At 32.9% G+C, this 20,533-nt stretch overlaps 1 non-coding gene across 1 annotated transcript; it reads left to right on the forward strand.

Annotated features, from left to right (window-relative positions):
* Positions 1 to 926: 926 nt before the first annotated feature.
* LOC126662405 (small nucleolar RNA R71) lies at positions 927 to 1,033 on the forward strand. The gene has a single exon (XR_007635781.1). It is a non-coding gene; the product is annotated as a small nucleolar RNA R71 (small nucleolar RNA).
* Positions 1,034 to 20,533: the final 19,500 nt, after the last annotated feature.

The following is a 20,533-nucleotide window of genomic DNA, read 5'->3' on the forward strand; positions in this document are numbered from 1 at the left end:
GGTGGCGGTTTAACATATGGAAGTTCGGTTACTTCCTCCTCATTTGTGACCGTTGTTAGATTGATCACTTTCTCTTTACTTGCATGTGGATCATCAAGTTCTTTCCCGCTTCGAAGTTCAATAGCTTTGACTTGCTCCCTTGGATTTTATTCCGTTGTAGACGGTAAACCCCCTTGAGCTCTATTTTGAAGCGAGATGGCAAGTTGAGAAATTTGAGTCTCGAGATGGTGATTGACGGAAGCTTGGTTCTTAAAACCGGTTCTAACTTCCTCAATAAGCTTGTCAATTTTGCTCCCCTCATCCACATTCCGATTTTGAAAACCGGGTGGCTGTTGTGGTCGATAGTTGTTGAAGTTGCCTTGGTTTTGTGGACCACAGTTTCCTCCTTGGAAATTTGCTCCTCCCATATTTGGGTTGGCATTGGCTTGACTCGAATTATCCCTCCATGAAAAGTTAGGATGATTCCTCCACCCCGGATTGTAGGTGTTGGAATAGGGGTCATTGCCTTGCCTTTGCCCATTGACGTAGTTGACTTGCTCATTTGAGTTCTGATGTAGAACGGGGCAATCCATTCCCGAATGATCGTGCCCATCACAAGTCTCGCAACCCATTTGAACGACCGCAAGTTGAGCATTATTTGATTCGCTTGTTGTTTGTACATCTCGAGTTGTGCTAGAAGTGTCGCATTCTTCGCTTTCATTGCTTCAAATTCTTGGGTTTGTTCGAGGGTCATTATACCCTTTTGAGGTGGTTGCCTCATCCGCTCGGTTGACCAAGAACAACTATTTGTAGCGAGTTCTTCTAGCAAGTTATTGGCCTCTTCATAAGTTTTCTTCATAAGTGATCCTCCTGATGCCGCATCAATCGTTGCCCATGTACCCTCATTGGTACCATTGTAGAAAATAGAGACAAGATGCTCCCTTCCTAGAAGATGATGCGGACAATTTCTTTGAAGCTCTTTGAAGCGTTCCCAAGCTTGGTATAGAGATTCACCATGTAATTGGAGAAAATCTATAATTTCCTTGGTCATCCTCGCCGTTTTGCCCATAGAGAAATACTTATTGAGAAAAGCTTGTGCCAATTGCTTCCATGTTGTGATTGAGGTGCTTGGAAGTGATTGAATCCAATTCCTTGCCTTATCCCTCAAAGAGAAAGGGAAAAGACGAAGCTTGATTTGATCGTCCGTCACATTATGGATTTTGAATGTGTTGCACACCTCTGTGAATTTTGAAAGATGAGCGTTTGGATACTCACGTTCCAACCCATAAAATTGCCAACGACTTTCAAGTAGTTGAATCGTTCCCGACTTGATTTCAAAATTGTTAGTGAGGATAGGAGGTGCAAAACATCCATAGTTGGCGTTGTCCACGTTGGGTAAGAAGAACTCACCCAAGGTACGTCTTTCGGAAAGAGGGACAACCCTTTCGTTTGCCCTATTAAGAGCTAGGCCATCATGTGGTAGTGGTGGTGGTGGTGGAACAATCCCCTCATGATTCAACGGAGGGTTACGGTCGTCCTCCATTGTTTTGGATTTTCGCGCTGTTTTTCGGATACTTCTTTCGAAGGATGTTAAATCTGACTGAAATGGTTCTAGCGGTTTTTTGGCACGTCGTGTATTAGGCATACACTAACCAAAACTCCTGCGCAAACACAAAAAAGAAAACCAACGTAAAATCCAAGAATCACAAAGTATAAAAATAACTAAAAGTAAATAAAACTAACTCAATCTAAGAATAAGATACTCTTAATTAATTTAATCGCAATTGCTCCCCGGCAACGGCGCCAAAAACTTGTTGGCAAATAATCGCAAGTGTACGATATCGCTCAAGTAATATAACTTGGAAGACCAAGTATCGATCCCACAAGGAACAATGAATTAAACAACTAATTTCTAATATTCTTTAATTGGCTAGTAGAAAAATAAATGGATTTGTGTAAACTAAATAAAATCTAACTTAAATCAACTTCAAGTAATTAAACTAAAAATCTGAAATTAAACAAATAAATTGAGGTTTAAACAATAATGATAAAAAGCTCAAGGATTGATAATTCTAAATAAACTAGTAAAAGAATGGATTAAAATTTATCTAGTGATTTTATTGTGAATCGAGCTATTCTAATGCACCGAATCCCGCTCTCTCAAGCCTCAAAGATTCAAATAAAATCACAACCTAATTAGCTAATCAATTATTAACTTGCTCTCACAATATTAAAATTGAATTAAAGAATTAAATTGTAATTATGAAGCAAACTCGACGACTACCTAAATTCCAACCCGCTCTCACGGCGTTTTCCTCTAAGTTTTTAATTACCTATGTCTATTTAATTAACAATCTCTCAATTAGTTAATTAAACACAAAATCATAAACTAAGTGATCAAATTAATTCAAGCATTAATCTTAGTAATTAAAACACAATTTTACTCACTTAATAAATCCTAATCCAATTCGAAAACTAATCTAAGTGTTCATATCAATCCCCGAACAAAGGATTTAGTTACGCATGCTTAAACTTAAATTAAATAAAGAAGAAGATGAAGAATTAAACATAATTAGAACAATAAATACCGGAGTTGTCAATTTCGGAAGAATCGTCTAGATTAAACTTTAAATCTTCACAATCGTTCTTCGCAGGAACTAATAATAAACTACTTATAAACTGCTGAGAAACAGAAGCTAAAACGCTATTTTAAGAGAATGAAAATAAAACTAATGTATTCTAATTATCAAAACTAGTCTATTACAAGGTCTTTATATAGTGGAGGAAGCTCTGGAATCTTCTAAGTCGATTTACGAATCGAATTTGAAATAGGAGTTTCGGTTGGAGTCGTAAAAGGAGATTAAGTCCAAGTCCAATTCTGATTAGGCAAATTTCACCTCTTTCTCGTTCGTACCCTTCATTCTCGTTCGAGACATGCCCAAATTCTTCATGGTTCTCGTTCGTACCTCACTTTCCCGTTCGAAAAAGCCTTGACCGAGAACAAATTCTCGTTCGCCCATCCTTGGTTCGAACGAAACCTTCATATTTTCTCTTGAGTCTCGTTCGAGAATGGCTTTCTCGTTCGAGACTCAAGCTTTTTCTTCATGGTTCCCGTTCGAGAATTGTGTATTTCGAACGGGAACATCTCTTTACTACACAATTTTCGTTCGAAACTTCTTGATCCTTGTTCACGACGTTAATTTCTTCGTCCGCAAGCTATGCTTTTACTCCAACGCTCAATCCATCATTAATTAGCTCCAAATACTCGATTTTCACCTAATTTCCACTGAAACACTAACAAACACTATCAAACATAAAAATGCCAAATATTGTATAAAATTAATACTAAATGTGATAAAAACCGAATAAAGGCGACCCTAATTATAGGAGTAAAATACTCCTATCACGTTACGAAACAAATCGAAACGTTTACAAATGTTACGAAACAAATTCAAACGTTTACAAACGTTACGAAACTAATCAAAACGTTTTACCTTTTTAGCGATTTAAGCCAAACGTTTGCAAACATTACGAAACAAATCCAGATGTTTCACCTTTTTAGCGATATAAGACAAACGTTTACAAATGTTATGAAACAAATCCAAACATTTCACCTTTTTAGCAATTTAAGCCAAACGTTTACAAACGTTATGAAAAAATCAAAACATTTACCGTTTTAGCGATTTAGGCCAAACGTTTACAAACATTACGAAACAAAACCAAACGTTTACAACATTACCTAAAAAATTCAAACGTTTCATATTATTAGCGATATAAGGAAAACGTTTAGAAACCTTAAGAAACAAAACCAAGCGTTTCACCTTTTTTGCAATTTAAGCCAAACGTTTACAAACGTTACGAAACAAATCCAAGGGTTTCACCTTCTTAGCGATTTAAGCCAAATGTTTACAAATGTTACGAAACAAATCTAATCATTTCACCTTTTTAGCAATTTAAGCGAAACGTTTGCAAACGTTACAAAACAAATCCAAACGTTTACAAACGTTATGAAACTAATCCAAACGTTGACAAAAGTTACGAAAAAATTTAAACGTTTCACATTTTTAGCGATTTAAGAAAACGTTTACGAAGAGTCAACCTTTTTAGCGATTTAAGCCAAATGTTTAGAAACGTTACGAAACAAATCCAAATGTTACACATTTTTAGCAATTGAAGTGAAAAGTTTACATACGTTACGAAACAAATCCAAGCGTTTCCCATATCAATTTAAGCCAAACATTTACAAACGTTACGAAACAAAACTAAGCGTTTAACCTTTTTAGCAATTTAAGCCAAACGTTTACAAACGTTACGAAAAAAATCAAAGTGTTTCACCTTCTTAGCAAATTAAGCCAAATGTTTACAAACGTTACGAAACAAATCCAAACGTTTCACCTTTTAAGCGATTTAAGCCAAACGTTTACAAACATTACGAAACAAATTCAAAGGTTTCATCTTTTTAGCGATTTAAACCAAACGTTTACAAATTTTACGAAATAAAACCAAGTGTTTCACCTTTTTGGGAATTTAAGCCAAAGGTTTACAAACATTACGACTCAAATCACAACGTTTCACCTTTTTAGTGATTTAAGCCAAACGTTTACAAACGTTACGAAACAAATCCAAACGTTTCACCTTTTTAGCGATTTACGCCAAACGTTTACAAATGTTACGAAATAAAACCAAGTGTTTCACCTTTTTGGCAATTTAAGCCAAATGTTTACAAACGTTTCGAAAAAAATCCAAGAGTTTCACCTTTTTAGCAATTTAAGCCAATCGTTTACAAACTTTCCGAAACAAACCAAGCGTTTCACCTTTTTAGCAAGTAAACCAAACGTTTACAAAAGTTATGAAACAAATCCAAGTGTTTCACCTTTTTATCAATTTAAGTTGAACGTTTACAAACGTTCCGAAACAAATCCAAACGTTTCACCTTTTAGCGATTAAAGCCGAACGTTTACAAACGTTATGAAACAAAACCAAACATTTCACCTATTAAGCGACTTAAGCCAAATGTTTACAAACGTTACGAAAAAATCTAAACGTTTCACCTATTTAGCGATTTAAGCCAAACGTTAACAAACGTTATGAAACAAAACCAAACATTTAAAACGTTACGAAACGAATCCAAACGTTTCACATTTTTAGCGATTTAAGCCAAACATTTACAAACGTTACGAAACAAAACCAAGCATTTCATCTTTTTAGAAATTTAAGCAAAACGTTTAGAAACATTACCAAACAGATCCAAGCATTTCACCTTTTTAGCAATTTAAACAAAACGTTTACAAACTTTACGAAACAAAACCAAATGTTTTACCTTTTTAGCAATTTAGGACAAACGTTTGCAAACATTACCAAACAAATCCAAACGTTTCACTTTTTTGGCCATTTAAGCCAAACGTTTACAAACGTTACGAAACAAATCCAAAGGTTTCACCTTTTTAGCGATTTAAGCCAAACGTTTGCAAACGTTACGAAACAAATCCAAACGTTTACAAATGTTACGAAATAAATCCAAACGTTTACAAACGTTACGAAACAAATCAAAATGTTTAATCTTTTTAGCGATTTAAGCCAAAGGTTTGCAAACGTTATGAAACAAATCCAGATGTTTCACCTTTTTAGCGATTTAAGCCAAACGTTTACAAACATTACGAAATAAAACCAAGCATTTACATTTTTAGCAATTTAAGCCAAACGTCTACAAACGTTACGAAAAAAATCAAAGCGTTTCACCTTCTTAGCAAACTAAGCAAAATGTTTACAAATGCTACGAAACAAATCCAAACGTTTCAACTTTTTAGCGATTTAAGCCAAACGTTTACAAACATTACGAAAAAATCCAAACGTTTCCCCTTTTTAGCGATATAGGCCAAACCTTTACAAATGTTACGAAACAAAACCATACGTTTAAAACATTACCTAACAAATTCAAACGTTTCACCTTTTTTGCGATTTAAGCAAAACGTTTACAAACCTTAAGAAAGAAAACCAAGAATTTCACCTTTTTAGCAATTTAAGCCAAACGTTTACAAACGTTACGAAACAAATCCAAACGTTTAACCTTTTTAGCGATTTAAGCCAAACGTTTACAAATGGTTCGAAACAAATCCAAGGGTTTCACCTTTTTAGCGATTTACGCCAAACGTTTACAAATATTACGAAACAAATCCAAACGTTTCCCCTTTTTAGCGATATAAGCCAAACATTTCCAAACGTTATGAAACAAATCCAAACATTTCACCATTTTAGTGATTTAAGCCAAACGTTTGCAAACGTTACGAATCAAATCCAAACGTTTACATACGTTATGAAACAAACCCAAACGTTTACAAACGTTATGTAACAAATCAAAACCTTTCATCTTTTTAGCGATTTAAAGCCAAACGTTTGCTAACGTTACGAAACAAATCCAAAGGTTTTCCCTTTTTAGCGATTTAAGCCAAACGTTTCCAAACGTTATGAAACAAATCCAAGAATTTCACCTTTATAGTGATTTAGGCCTAACGTTTACAAACATTTCGAAAAAATCCAAACGTTTCGCCTGTTTAGCGATTTAAGCCAAATGTTTACAAACGTTACGAAACAGAACCAAAAATTTCACCTTGTTAGAAATTTAAGCCAAACGTTCACAAACATTACAAAGCAAATCCAAGCGTTTGACCTCTTTAGCAATAGAAGCCAAACGTTTACAAACGTTACGAAACAAATCCAAGCGTTTAACCTTTTTAGAGATTTAAGCCAAACGTTTACAAACGTTACGAAACAAATCCAAACGTTTCACCTTTTTAGCGATTTAAGCCATTGTTTGCAAACGTTACGAAACAAATCAAAACGTTTACAAACGTTAAGAAACAAATCCATACGTTTACAAATGTTACGAAACAAATCAAAACGTTTAACCTTTTTAGCGATTTAAGCAAAATGTTTGCAAACGTTACGAAACAAATCCAAACGTTTAACCTTTTCAGTGATTTAAGCCAAATGTTTACAAATGTTACGAAACAAAACCAAGTGTTTCACCTTTTTGGCAATTTAAGCCAAATGTTTACAAACGTTTCGCAAAAAATCCAAGCGTTACACCTTTTTAGCAATTTAAGCCAATCGTTTACAAACGTTCCGAAACAAACCAAGCGTTTCACCTTTTTAGCAATTAAGCTAAACGTTTACAAACGTTTCGAAACAAATCTAAGTGTTTCACCTTTTAAGCGATTTAAGCCAAACGTTAACAAACGTTACGAAAAAATCCAAACGATTAACCTTTTAGCAATTTAAGCCAATCATTTACAAACGTTCCGAAACAAATCCAAGCGTTTCCCCTTTTTGGTAATTAAGCCAAACGTTTATAGGCGTTACGAAATAAAATCCAAGTGTTTCCACCTTTTTAGCAATTTAAGCCGAATGTTTACAAAAGTTTCGAAACAAGAACATTTACAAACGTTACAAAACAAAACCAAACATTTCACATTTTAAGAGATTTAAGCCAAACGTTAAAAAACGTTACGAACAATTCCAAACTTTTAACCTTTTTAGCGATTTAACCAAACGTTTACAAACGTTACGAAACAAAACCAAACGTTTAAAACGTTACGAAAAAAATTTAAAGTTTCACATTTTTAGCGATTTAAGAAAACGTTTACAAACAGTCAACCTGTTTAGCTATTTAAGCCAAATATTTACAAACGTTACGAAGCAAATCCAAGTGTTACACATTTTTAGCGATTGAAGTGAAACGTTTACAAACATTACGAAACAAATCCAAGCGTTTCCCATATAAATTTAAGCGAAACATTTACAAACATTACGAAACAAAACCAAGCGTTTACATTTTTAGCAATTTAAGCCAAACGTCTACAAACGTTACGAAAAAAATCAAAGCGTTTCACCTTTTTAGCAAACTAAGCAAAATGTTTACAAATGCTACGAAACAAATCCAAACGTTTCAACTTTTTAGCGATTTAAGCCAAACGTTTACAAACATTACGAAACAAATCCAAAGGTTTCATCTTTTTAGCGATTTAAACCAAACGTTTACAAATGTTACGAAATAAAACCAAGTGTTTCACCTTTTTGGCAATTTAAGCCAAATGTTTACAAACGGTACGAATCAAATCACAACGTTTCCCCTTTTTAGCAATTTAAGCCAAACGTTTACAAACGTTACGAAACAAATCCAAAAGTTTATCCTTTTTAGCGATTTAAGCCAAACGTTTACAAATGTTACCAAACAAATCCAAGTAGTTCACCTTTTTGGCATTCTAAGCCAAATGTTTACAAACGTTTCGAAAAAAATCCAAGCGTTTCACCTTTTTAGCAATTTAAGCCAATCGTTTACAAACATTCTGAATCAAATCACAACGTTTCACCTTTTTAGCAAGTAAGCCAAACGTTTACAAACGTTATGAAACAAATCCAAACGTTTCACCTTTTTAGCGATTTACGCCAAACGTTTACAAATGTTACGAAATAAAACCAAGTGTTTCACCTTTTTGGCAATTTAAGCCAAATGTTTACAAACGTTTCGAAAAAAATCCAAGAGTTTCACCTTTTTAGCAATTTAAGCCAATCGTTTACAAACTTTCCGAAACAAACCAAGCGTTTCACCTTTTTAGCAATTAAGCCAATCGTTTACAAACATTACGAAACACATCCAAATGTTTCACCTTTTTAGCAATTTAAGTCGAACGTTTATAAACTTTCCGAAAAAAATTCAAACGTTTCACCTTTTAGCGATTAAAGCCGAACGTTTACAAACGTTATGAAACAAAACCAAACATTTCACCTATTAAGCGACTTAAGCCAAACGCTTACAAACGTTACGAATATATCCAAACGTTTCACCTATTTAGCGATTTAAGCCAAACGTTAACAAACGTTACGAAACAAAACCAAACGTTTAAAACGCTACGAAACGAATCCAAACGTTTCACATTTTTAGCGATTTAACCCAAACATTTACAAACGTTACGAAACAAAACCAAGCGTTTCATCTTTTTAGAAATTTAAGCAAAACGTTTAGAAACATTACAGAACAAATCCAAGCGTTTCACCTTTTTGGCAATTTAAGCCAAATGTTTACAAACGTTTCGCAAAAAATCCAAGCGTTACACCTTTTTAGCAATTTAAGCCAATCGTTTACAAACGTTCCGAAACAAACCAAGCGTTTCACCTTTTTAGCAATTAAGCTAAACGTTTACAAACGTTTCGAAACAAATCTAAGTGTTTCACCTTTTAAGCGATTTAAGCCAAACGTTAACAAACGTTACGAAAAAATCCAAACGATTAACCTTTTAGCAATTTAAGCCAATCATTTACAAACGTTCCGAAACAAATCCAAGCGTTTCCCCTTTTTGGTAATTAAGCCAAACGTTTATAGGCGTTACGAAATAAAATCCAAGTGTTTCCACCTTTTTAGCAATTTAAGCCGAATGTTTACAAAAGTTTCGAAACAAGAACGTTTACAAACGTTACGAAACAAAACCAAACATTTCACATTTTAAGAGATTTAAGCCAAACGTTAAAAAACGTTACGAACAATTCCAAACTTTTAACCTTTTTAGCGATTTAACCAAACGTTTACAAACATTACGAAACAAAACCAAACGTTTAAAACATTACGAAAAAAATTTAAAGTTTCACATTTTTAGCGATTTAAGAAAACGTTTACAAACAGTCAACCTGTTTAGCTATTTAAGCCAAATATTTACAAACGTTACGAAGCAAATCCAAGTGTTACACATTTTTAGCGATTGAAGTGAAACGTTTACAAACATTACGAAACAAATCCAAGCGTTTCCCATATCAATTTAAATCAAACATTTACAAACATTACGAAACAAAACCAAGCGTTTACATTTTTAGCAATTTAAGCCAAACGTCTACAAACGTTACGAAAAAAATCAAAGCGTTTCACCTTCTTAGCAAACTAAGCAAAATGTTTACAAATGCTACGAAACAAATCCAAACGTTTCAACTTTTTAGCGATTTAAGCCAAACGTTTACAAACATTACGAAAAAATCCAAACGTTTCCCCTTTTTAGCGATATAGGCCAAACATTTACAAAAGTTACGAAACAAAACCATACGTTTAAAACATTACCTAACAAATTCAAACGTTTCACCTTTTTTGCGATTTAAGCAAAACGTTTACAAACCTTAAGAAACAAAACCAAGAATTTCACCTTTTTAGCAATTTAAGCCAAACGTTTACAAACGTTACGAAACAAATCTAAACGTTTAACCTTTTTAGCGATTTAAGCCAAACGTTTACAAATGGTTCGAAACAAATCCAAGGGTTTCACCTTTTTAGCGATTTACGCCAAACGTTTACAAATGTTACGAAACAAATCCAAACGTTTCCCCTTTTTAGCGATATAAGCCAAACATTTCCAAACGTTATGAAACAAATCCAAACATTTCACCATTTTAGTGATTTAAGCCAAACGTTTGCAAACGTTACGAATCAAATCCAAACGTTTACATACGTTATGAAACAAACCCAAACAATTACAAACGTTATGAAACAAATCAAAACCTTTCATCTTTTTAGCGATTTAAGCCAAACGTTTGCTAACGTTACGAAACAAATCCAAAGGTTTTCCCTTTTTAGCGATTTAAGCCAAACGTTTCCAAACGTTATGAATCAAATCCAAGAATTTCACCTTTATAGTGATTTAGGCCAAACGTTTACAAACATTACGAAAAAATCCAAACGTTTCGCCTGTTTAGCGATTTAAGCCAAATGTTTACAAACGTTACGAAACAGAACCAAAAATTTCACCTTGTTAGCAATTTAAGCCAAACGTTCACAAACATTACAAAGCAAATCCAAGCGTTTCACCTCTTTAGCAATATAAGCCAAACGTTTATAAACGTTACGAAACAAATCCAAGCGTTTAACCTTTTTAGAGATTTAAGCCAAACGTTTACAAACGTTACGAAACAAATCCAAACGTTTCACCTTTTTAGCGATTTAAGCCATTGTTTGCAAACGTTACGAAACAAATCAAAACGTTTACAAACGTTAAGAAACAAATCCATACGTTTACAAATGTTATGAAACAAATCAAAACGTTTCACCTTTTTAGCGATTTAAGCAAAACGTTTGCAAACGTTACGAAACAAATCCAAACGTTTAACCTTTTCAGTGATTTAAGCCAAACGTTTACAAATGTTACGAAACAAAACCAAGTGTTTCACCTTTTTGGCAATTTAAGCCAAATGTTTACAAACGTTTCGCAAAAAATCCAAGCGTTACACCTTTTTAGCAATTTAAGCCAATCGTTTACAAATGTTCCGAAACAAACCAAGCGTTTCACCTTTTTAGCAATTAAGCTAAACGTTTACAAACGTTTCGAAAAAATCCAAACGATTAACCTTTTAGCAATTTAAGCCAATCATTTACAAACGTTCTAAAACAAATCCAAGCGTTTCCCCTTTTTGGTAATTAAGCCAAACGTTTATAGGCGTTACGAAATAAAATCCAAGTGTTTCCACCTTTTTAGCAATTTAAGCCGAATGTTTACAAAAGTTTCGAAACAAGAACGTTTACAAACGTTACGAAACAAAACCAAACATTTCACATTTTAAGAGATTTAAGCCAAACGTTAAAAAACGTTACGAACAATTCCAAACTTTTAACCTTTTTAGCGATTTAACCAAACGTTTACAAACATTACGAAACAAAACCAAACGTTTAAAACATTACGAAAAAAATTTAAAGTTTCACATTTTTAGCGATTTAAGAAAACGTTTACAAACAGTCAACCTGTTTAGCTATTTAAGCCAAATATTTACAAACGTTACGAAGCAAATCCAAGTGTTACACATTTTTAGCGATTGAAGTGAAACGTTTACAAACATTACGAAACAAATCCAAGCGTTTCCCATATCAATTTAAGCCAAACATTTACAAACATTACGAAACAAAACCAAGCGTTTACATTTTTAGCAATTTAAGCCAAACGTCTACAAACGTTACGTAAAAAATCAAAGCGTTTCACCTTCTTAGCAAACTAAGCAAAATGTTTACAAATGCTACGAAACAAATCCAAACGTTTCAACGTTTTAGCGATTTAAGCCAAACGTTTACAAACATTATGAAACAAATCCAAAGGTTTCATCTTTTTAGCGATTTAAACCAAACGTTTACATATGTTACGAAATAAAACCAAGTGTTTCACCTTTTTGGCAATTTAAGCCAAATGTCTACAAACGGTACGAATCAAATCACAACGTTTCACCTTTTTAGCAATTTAAGCCAAACGTTTACAAACGTTACGAAACAAATCCAAACGTTTAACCTTTTTAGCGATTTAAGCCAAACGTTTACAAATGTTACCAAACAAAACCAAGTAGTTCACCTTTTTGGCATTCTAAGCCAAATGTTTACAAACGTTTCGAAAAAATCCAAGCGTTTCACCTTTTTAGCAATTTAAGCCAATCGTTTACAAACATTCTGAAACAAACCAAGTGTTTCACCTTTTTAGCAAGTAAGCCAAACGTTTACAAACGTTATGAAACAAATCCAAGTGTTTCACCTTTTTAGCAATTTAAGTCGAACGTTTATAAACTTTCCGAAAAAAATCCAAACGTTTCACCTTTTTAGCGATTAAAGCCGAACGTTTACAAACGTTACGAAATAAAACCAAACATTTCACCTATTAAGCGACTTAAGCCAAACGTTTACAAACGTTACGAATATATCCAAACGTTTCACCTTTTTAGCGATTTAAGCCAAACGTTTACAAACATTACGAAACTAAACCAAACGTTTAAAACGTTACGAAACAAATTCAAACGTTTCACATTTTTAGCGATTTAACCCAAACATTTACAAACGTTACGAAACAAAACCAAGCGTTTCATCTTTTTAGAAATTTAAGCAAAACGTTTAGAAACATTACAGAACAAATCCAAGCGTTTCACCTTTTTAGCAATTTAAGCCAAACGTTTATAAATGTTAAGAAACAAAACCAAAAGTTTACAAACGTCACGAAACAAATCCAAGCGTTTCACCTTTTTAGCAATTTAAGCAAAATGTTTACAAACGTTACGAAACAAAATCAAATGTTTCACCTTTTTAGCGATTTAAGCCAAACGTTTACAAACGTTACGAAACAAATCCAAAAGTTTAAAACATTACCTAACAAATTTAAATGTTTCACATTTTTAGCGATTTAAGCAAAACGTTTACAAACCTTAAGAAAGAAAACCAAACATTTCACCTTTTTAGCAATTTAAGCCAAACGTTCACAAACATCACAAAGCAAATCCAAGCGTTTTACCTTTTTAGCAATTTAAGCCAAATGTTTACAAACGGTACGAAACAAATCCAAGGGTTTCACCTTTTTAGCGATTTAATCCAAACGTTTACAAATGTTACGAAACAAATCCAATCCTTTCACCTTTTTAGCGATTTAACCTAAACGTTTGCAAACGTCACGAAACAAATCCAAACCTTTACAAACGTTACGAAACTAATCCAAATGTTTACAAAAGTTACGAAAAAATCCAAATGAATACAAACGTTACGAAACAAATCAAAACGTTTCACCTTTTTAGCGATTTAAGCCAAACGTTTGCAAACGTTACGAAACAAATCCAAACGTTTCACCATTTTAGCGATTTAAGCCAAACGTTTACAAACGTCACGAAAAGAAATCCAAGCGTTTCACCTTTTTAGCAATTCAAGCAAAACATTTACAAACGTTACGAAACAAAACCAAACGTTTCACCTTTTTAGCGATTTAAGCCAAACGTTTACAAACGTTACAAAACAAATCTAAAGGTTTACAAACGTTACGAAACAAATCCAAACGTTTAACCTTTTCAGTGATTTAAGCCAAACGTTTACAAATGTTACGAAACAAAACCAAGTGTTTCACCTTTTTGGCAATTTAAGCCAAATGTTTACAAACGTTTCGCAAAAAATCCAAGCGTTACACCTTTTTGGCAATTTAAGCCAAACGTTTACAAACGTTGCGAAAAAAATCAAAGCGTTTCACCTTCTTAGCAAACTAAGCAAAATGTTTACAAATCAAAGCGTTTCACCTTCTTAGCAAACTAAGCCAAACGTTTGCAAACGTTACGACACAAATCCAAACGTTTCACCTTTTTAGCGATTTAAGCCAAAAGTTTACAAACGTTACGAAACAAATCCAAAGGTTTCATATTTTTAGCGATTTAAACCAAACGTTTACAATTGTTACGAAATAAAACCAAGTGTTTCACGTTTTTGGCAATTTAAGCCAAATGTTTACAAACTTTATGAATCAAATCACAACGTTTCACCTTTTTAGCAATTTAAGCCAAACGTTTACAAACGTTACGAAACAAATCCAAACGTTTAACCTTTTTAGCAATTTAAGCCAAACGTTTACAAATGTTACAAAACAAAACCAAGTAGTTCACCTTTTTGGCATTGTAAGCCAAATGTTTACAAACGTTTCGAAAAAAATCCAAGCGTTTCCCCTTTTTAGCAATTTAAGCCAAACGTTTACAAACGTTAAGAAAAAATCCAAACGTTTCCCCTTTTTAGCGATTTAGGCAAAACGTTTACAAACATTACAAAACAAAACCAAACGTTTACAACATTACCTAACAGATTCAAACGTTTCACATTTTTAGCGATTTAAGCAAAATGTTTACAAACCATAAGAAAAAAAAACAAGTATTTCACCTTTTTAGCAATTTAAGCCAAACGTTCACAAAACATTACAAAGCAAATCCAAGCGTTTCACCTTTTTAGCAATTTAAGCCAAAACGTTTACAAACGGTACGAAACTAATCCAAGGGTTTCACCTTTTTAGCGATTTATGCCAAACGTTTACAAATGTTACGAAACAAATCCAATCATTTCACCTTTTTAGCGATTTAACCCAAACGTTTGCAAACATTACGAAACAAATCCAAACGTTTACAAACGTTACGAAACTAATCCAAACGTTTACAAAAGTTACGAAAAAATCCAAATGTATACAAACGTTACGAAACAAATCAAAAGTTTCATATTTTTAGAGATTTAAGCCAAACGTTTGCAAACATTACAAAACAAAACCAAACGTTTCAGCTTTTTAGCGATTTAAGCCAAACGTTTACAAATGTTATGAAAAAAATCCAAACATTTCACCTTTTTAGCAATTTAAGCCAAACGTTTGCAAACGTTATGAAACAAATCCAAACGTTTACATACGTTATGAAACAAACCCAAACGTTTGCAAACGTTACGAAACAAATCAAAACGTTTCACCTATTTAGCGATTTAAGCCAAACGTTTGCAAACGTTATGAAACAAATCCAAACGTTTCCCCTTTTTAGAGATTTAAGCCAAATGTTTACAAACGTTATGAAATAAATCCAAGCATTGCACCTTTTTAGTGATTTAGTCCAAACGTTTACAAACGTTACGAAAAAATCCAAACGTTTCACAATTTTAGCGATTTAAGCCAAAAGTTTACAAACGTTACGAAACATAACAAAACGTTTAAAACATTACCAAACAAATTCAAACGTTTCACATCTTTATCGATTTAAGCAAAACGCTTACAAATCTTACGAAACAAAACCAAACATTTTACCTTTTTAGCAATTTAAGCCAAACGTTCACAAACATTACAAAGCAAATCCAAGCGTTTCACCTTTTTAGCAATTTAAGCCAAACGTTTGCAAACGTTGCAAAACAAATCCAAGCGTTTCACTTTTTTAGCGATTTAAGCCAAACATTTACAAACGTTATGAAACAAATCCAAACGTTTCACCTTTTTAGCGATTTATGCCATTGTTTGCAAACGTTACGGAACAAATCCAATCGTTTACAAACGTTATGAAACAAATCAAAACGTTTACAGACGTTAAGAAACAAATCCATACGTTTACAAATGTTACTTAACAAATCAAAACGTTTCACCTTTTTAGCGATTTAAGCCAAACGTTTGCAAATGTTACGAAACAAATCTAAATGTTTAACCTTTTCAGCGATTTAAGCCAAACGTTTACAAATGTTACGAAACAAAACCAAGTGTTTCACCTTTTTGGCAATTTAAGCCAAATGTTTACAAACGTTTCGAAAAAAATCCAAGCGTTTCACCTTTTTAGCAATTTAAGCCAATCGTTTACAAAAGTTCTGAAACAAACCAAGCGTTTCACCTTTTTAGCAATTAAGCCAAACGTTTACAAGCGTTACGAAACAAACCTAAGTGTTTCACCTTTTATACGATTTAAACCAAACGTTAACAAACGTTACGAAAAAATACAAACGTTTAACCTTTTTAGCAATTAAAGCCAATCATTTACAAACGTTCCGAAACAAATCCCAGCGTTTCACCTTTTTGGTAATTAAGCCAAAATTTTACAAATGTTACGAAACAAATCCAAGTGTTTCCATCTTTTTTCTCAATTTAAGCCAAACGTATACAAAAGTTTCGAAACAAATCCAAACGTTTCTCCTTTTTAGCTATATAAGCCAAACGTTTACAAACGTTACGAAACAAAACCAAACTTTTCACTTTTTAAGCTATTTAAGCCAAACGTTAACAAACGTTACGAAAAATTCCAAACTTTTAACATATTTAGCGATTTAAGCCAAAAGTTTACAAACGTTACGAAACAAAACCAAACGTTTAAAACGTTACGGAAAAAATTTAAACGTTTCACATTTTTAGCGATTTAAGAAAACGTTTACAAACAGTCAACCTTTTTAGCGATTTAAGCCAAATGTTTACAAACGTTACGAAACAAATCAAAACGTTTCACCTTTTTAGCGATTTCAGCAAAACGTTTACAAACGTTACGAAACAAATCTAAACGTTTCCCCTTTTTAGCGATTTAAGCCAAACGTTTACAAACGTTATGAAAAAAATCCAACCATTTCACCTTTTTTGTGATTTAGGCCAAATGTTTACAAACGTTACGAAAAAAATCCAAACGTTTCTCCTTTTTAGCGATTTAAGCCAAACGTATTCAAACGTTACGAAACAAAACCAAAGGTTTCATATTTTTAGCGATTTAAGCAAAACGCTTACAAACCATACGAAACAAAACCAAGAATTTCACCTTTTTAGCAATTTAAGCCAAACGTTCACAAACATTACAAAGCAAATCCAAGCGTTTTTCCTTTTTAGCAATATAAGCCAAACGTTTCCAAACGTTACGAAACAAATCCAAGCGTTTCACCTTTTTAGCGTTTTAAGCCAAACGTTTACAAACGTTACGAAACAAATCCAACTGTTTCACCTTTTTAGCGATTTAAGCCATTGTTTGCAAATGTTACGAAACAAATCCAGACGTTTACAAACGTTACAAAACAAATCAAAACGTTTACAAACGTTAAGAAACAAATCCATACGTTTACAAATGTTACGAAACAAATCAAAACGTTTCACCTTTTTAGCGATTTAAGCCAAACGTTTGCAAACGTTACGAAACAAATCCAAACGTTTAACCCTTTTAGCGATTTAAGCCAAATGTTTACAAATGTTACGAAAAAAAACTGAGTGTTTCACCTTTTTGGCAATTTAAGACAAATGTTTATAAACGTTTCAGAAAAAATCCAAGTGTTTCACCTGTTTAGCAATTTAAGTCAATCGTTTACAAACGTTCCGAAACAAACCATGTGTTTCATGTTTTTAGCAATTAAGCCAAATGTTTACAAACCTTACGAAACAAATGTAACTATTTCACCTTTTAAGCGATTTAAGCCAAACGTTAACAAACGTTATGAAAAAATTTAAACGTTTAACCTTTTTAGCAATTTAATCCAATCATTTACAAACGTTTCGAAACAAATCCAAGCGTTTCACCTTTTTGGCAATTAAACCAAACGTTTACAAACGTTACGAAACAAATCCAAGTGTTTCCACCATTTTAGCAATTTAAACCGAACGTGTACAAAAGTTTCGAAACAAATCCAAACATTTCACCTTTTTAGCTATTTAAGCCGAACGTTTACAAACGTTATGAAACAAAACTAAACGTTTAAAACGTTACAAAAAAAATTTTAAACGTTTCACATTTTTAGCGATTTAAGAAAACATTAACAAACAGTCAACCTTTTTAGCGATTTAAGCCAAATGTTTACAAACGTTACGAAACAAATCCAAATGTTACACATTTTTAGCGATTGAAGTGAAACGTTTACAAACGTTACGAAACAAATCCAAGCGATTCCCATATCAATTTAAGCCAAACATTTACAAGCGTTAGGAACAAAACCAAGCGTTTAACCTTTTTTGTAATTTAAGCCAAACGTTTACAAACGTTACGAAAAAATCAAAGCGTTTCACCTTCTTAGCAAATTAAGCCAAATGTTTACAAACGTTACGAAACAAATCCAAACGTTTCACCTTTTTAGCGATTTAAGCCAAAAGTTTACAAACATTACGAAACAAACTCAAAGGTTTCTTCTTTTTAGCGCTTTAAACCAAACGTTTACAAATGTTACGAAATAAAACCAAGTTTTTCACCTTTTTGGCAATTTAAGACAAATCCTTACAAATGTTATGAATCAAATCACAATGTTTTACCTTTTTAGCGATTTAAGCAAAATGTTTACAAACGTTACGAAACAAATCCAAACGTTTCACCTTTTTAGCGATTGACAAATATTACGAAACAAAACCAAGTTTTTCAACTATTTGGAAATTTAAGCCAAATGTTTACAAACGTTTCGAAAAAAATCCAAGCGTTTCACCTTTTTAGCAATTTAAACCAATCGTTTACAAACATTCCGAAACAAACCAAGCGTTTCACCTTTTTAGCAATTAAGCCAAAAGTTTACAAACATTACGAAACAAATCCAAGTGTTTCACCTTTTTAGCAATTTAAGTCGAACGTTTACAAACGTTCCGAAACAAATCAAAACGTTTCACCTTTTTAGCGATAAAAGCCGAACGTTCACAAACGTTATGAAACAAAACCAAACATTTCACCTATTAAGCGACTTAAGCCAAATATTTACAAAGGTTACGAAAAAATCCAACGTTTCACCTTTTTAGCGATTTAAGCCAAACGTTTATAAACGTTACGAAACAAAACCAAACATTTAAAACGTTACAAAACGAATTCAAACGTTTCACATTGTTAGCGATTTAAGCCAAACATTTACAAATGTTACGAAACAAAACCAAGCGTTACATCTTTTTAGATATATAAGCAAAACGTTTAGAAACATTACAAAACAAATCCAAGCATTTCACCTTTTTAGCAAATAAAGCCAAACGTTTATAAATGTTAAGAAACAAAACCAAAATTTTACAAACGTCACGAAACAAATCCAAGTGTTTCACCTTTTTTCCAATTTAAGCAAAACGTTTACAAACTTTACGAAACAAAACCAAATGTTTCACCTTTTTAGCGATTTAAGTCAAACATTTACAAACATTACGAAACAAATCCAAACGTTTCACTTTTTTAGCCATTTAAGAAAAAAGTTTACAAACGTTACGAAACAAATCCAAACGTTTCACCCTTTTAGGGATTAAAGCCAAACGTTTGCAAACGTTATGAAACAAATCCAAACGTTTGCAAATGTTATGAAACAAATCCAAACGTTTACAAACGTTACGAAACAAATCCAAACGTTTCACCTTTTTAGCGATTAAAGCCAAACGTTTGCAAACGTTACGAAACAAATCCAAACGTTTGCAAATGTTACGAAACAAATCCAAACGTTTACAAATGTTACGAAACAAATCAAAATGTTTAACCTTTTTAGCAATTTAAGCCAAACATTTGAAAAAGTTACGAAACAAATCCAGATGTTTCACCTTTTTAGCGATTTAAGCCAAACGTTTACAAACGTTATGAAACAAATCCAAACATTTCACCTTTTTAGCAATTTAAGCCAAACGTTTAGAAACTTTACGAAAAAATCCAAACATTTCACCTTTTTAGCGATTTAGGCCATACGTTTACAAACGTTATGAAACAGAACCAAACGTTTAAAACATTACCTAACAAATTCTAACGTTTCACATTTTCAGCAATTTAAGCAAAATGTTTACAAACCTTAAGAAAAAAAACCAAGCATTTCACCTTTTTAGCAATTTAAGCCAAACGCTCACAAACATTACAAAGCAAATCCAAGCGTTTCACCTTTTTAGCAATTAAAGCCAAACGTTTACAAACGGTACGGAACAAATAAAAAGGGTTTCACTTTTTAGCGATTTAAGCCAAACGTTTACAAACGTTTCGAAACAAATCCAAACGTTTGCAAATGCTACGAAACAAATCCAAACGTTTACAAACGCTATGAAACAAATCCAAACATTTCACCATTTTAGCGATTTAAGCCAAACGTTTGCAACCGTTACGAAACAAATCCAAACATTTACATACGTTATGAAACAAACCCAAACGTCTACAAATGTTACGAAACAAATCAAAACTTTTCACCTTTTTAGCGATTTAAGCCAAACGTTTGCAAACATTACGAAACAAATCCAAACGTTTCCCCTTTTTTGCGATTTAAGCCAAACGTTTACAAACGTTATGAAACAAATCCAAGCATTTCACCTTTTTAGTGTTTTAGGCCAAACGTTTACAAACGTTACCA

Source organism: Mercurialis annua, linkage group LG8 (genome assembly GCF_937616625.2).
Source record: "Mercurialis annua linkage group LG8, ddMerAnnu1.2, whole genome shotgun sequence".
Lineage (NCBI taxonomy): Eukaryota > Viridiplantae > Streptophyta > Magnoliopsida > Malpighiales > Euphorbiaceae > Mercurialis > Mercurialis annua.